Source organism: Haplochromis burtoni, unplaced genomic scaffold (assembly GCF_018398535.1).
Source record: "Haplochromis burtoni strain Fernald_Lab_line unplaced genomic scaffold, NCSU_Asbu1 Contig_204, whole genome shotgun sequence".
Taxonomy (NCBI): Eukaryota; Metazoa; Chordata; class Actinopteri; order Cichliformes; family Cichlidae; genus Haplochromis; species Haplochromis burtoni.
Genome location: NW_024582565.1, coordinates 1,078,757 through 1,081,652, shown reverse-complemented (window position 1 = coordinate 1,081,652; position 2,896 = coordinate 1,078,757).

Sequence of the window (2,896 nt, the reverse complement as noted above, 5' to 3'; positions counted from 1 at the left end):
AAAAATATAAATCCAGATTAAACGTCTCGGTAATCTTTTCAAGCTTTACTCAATAACTTGTGGATGTGTGTTCAGTATTTAAAACAAAAATATTTTTTTTAATCATTTTTAGCGCCGTGTTATCTTAGCGGCTAGTTCCAGGTCACCGCTTTAAAGACGATGCCTAGCCAACTCTGTGCGCGGAGCCGCCTATTGTTCTCGCCGCGAGCCCTGGCCTTGGTGCTGAAACGATGCTTCTTGACGTGAAGCCGAAGCGCGCCGCCGTCGTCGAGCACGCAGTCACGACTACTACAGCTGTTCACGCCCGAGCCCGAAATTCACGCTCACACCCACACAGAGTGAAATGTGTGACAGAGGGAAGAGAAATAGCTCGAGGTTGGAGTTGGCCTACTTTACAGCCTGTATTTTGGAAAACCGGCAGACACTGGGCTATTTAACTGTGATATCCCCCAAAACCCCAAACTTCCAGAGTTATCGATAACAGCACGCTCCTTTTTCACATCTTTGAATTGAAAGCCAGTGTGCATGCCCGGACCCTTTAAAGGAGAGAGAGATTGATGGAACAGAGTCATAAGGTTCATGGTAATTTACTCCCAAAGGTCACCATCTGCCTGTCTTGCATCGTGCCCTCTGTGAGCCACATTCATCCAACATATATACCCCGCCCACGCAGGCTTGCATGAAAACCCCGGTGTAAAGGGCTGTAGCCCTCTGGAACTCATAGGTCTTCCTTGCAAAAAGAAAAAGAATGAGAAGAAGAGAGTACATCCTGACTTTGCCTCTGTTCCTTCATAGTTGAGCTAAAGCATTATGAATGCTCTACCTTGCACTTGTTTGAAAACTGCTCCAAACTGTTCCAGTACCACTGGATTGGAAAATCTTGTTGGAGGACATAGAGAACACTTCCCCCCTAAGTTAGTGGGAACTGGGGGCATGGTCAATCTGAGGGAGTTTACATTCCACAATTTAAAACATACAATCACCAGCCAGTTTGTTAGGTGCGCCCGTTCCACTGTTGGTTAACACAAATATTTAATCAGCATCTACATGGCAGTGACTAAATACCTTTTTTGGCATGTAGTGAACATTTTAGTTAGTCAAATTGAAATGGCTACTACAGAAGAGCACAGTGGATGCTCTTGTCAGTGAAGAACAGGAAACTGAGGCTACAATTCACACGGAAAACTTGACAAGAGGAGACTAGGAAAATGTTGCCTTCTCTGATCAGTCTTGGTTTCTGTTGTGACATTTGGATGACAAGGTGAGAATTTGACATAAACAACATAAAAGCATTGATTCATCATGCCAGTTCAGACTACTGGTGGTGGTGTAATGGCATGGAGAATATTTTCATGGCACATTTTAGGTACTTTGGTACCAACTGAGCATCGTTTAAATGCCACAGCCTGCCTGCTGTTGTGTCCGTCCCGTAATTACCACAATGTAGCCACATTCTGATTTATGCTTCCACCAAGAAAACACGCCATGTCACAAAACTCAGATCATCTCAAACCGGTTTTTTGAACATGACAGTTAGTTTCACTAAAATTTCCTCCACAGTCACCAATCTCAATCCAATAGAGTATCTTTAAGATGAGGTAGAATGGGAGATTCACATTATGGATGTGCGGCCAACAAATCTGCAGCGTGTATGATGCGACCATGTAAATATGGACCAAATTGTTTCCACTGCCTGGTTGAATCTATGTATTGAAGAACTGAGGCAGTGCTGAAGCCAAAATGGGGTCCGAGCCCATTATATCGTCCATGGGAGGTAAAAGTATACATTTACATCGCAAATTTCTATGTGAAATTATCACTTCTCCACCAAAAAGTTCTGAAATTATTAGAAGTTACTCGGGCTGACATTTCGAGAATTGCTGATACGGAATCAGGAAACTACACCGGCTTAAGCGATATTTAAGTTTAATGAAGGTCCTATAGATTTTAGCATCCACTCTCTTCTTTCCTGGTTTGATTTTGCCTTATTGATAGTCCTACTCACTACACAAGCTCGTCCACTCCTAGATTTTCATCTCAGACAGCAGCTGACCTTGGCAGGGTTTCCTTAAAGACTGAGGATTGTGCACTACACTTCCTATCTGAAACATCACATTACACACGGACACACTCACTCAAGATTTTATAAAGAGTATAATAAATAAATATGTAAATAATAATCTTTGTGTGTTTCCAGGATTTTTCTGCCTTGTAATACTAATTGTACTACAGCACATATATAATTAGAGTGTCATTTGTGTTATGTTGGTCAGATGTTTATTATTATTGTTGTCATTACACAAGAATTAGAATTTAAGACTCATCTAGGGTGAAAAGTGAAATAAAACACTCGTGTTCATTCAATATTTCGACCACAGCATACATTTTTATAAAAAAAACCTCTTTATTTCTTTATCCATAGATGACTCACTGTGGAAGACAGCTAGGCCTGACTAAGTTGTGTAAGAGACTCAATAGCGCCACTGTTTGGACAAAAGTGGCAAATTCACCCTTGTTTAGTGGACCAAAAAGAAACACACACGCCTTGATTTCTCTGTAATTTCCGTTTTATTTAAAATGAAGCTTCAAGATAATAACTCCTCCACGCTGTTTCCTGTTTTTGCATCATAAAATTGTCTGTATACTGAAAATAACAATCTGATAATCTCTTGTGGTAACAAAAAAATTGCTACAGCTCCTCAAAACAGCAAATAAATTACATGTTCTTTAGATAATAGATAAATTACCATCCTTTTTATGTTTATATATAAAATCTAATTTCTACTACAAGGGATAAGAGACAAGAATGACACATCCAAAACCACATATGCAAAACTCTCACACACACACACACACACACACACACACACACACACACACACACACACACACACAC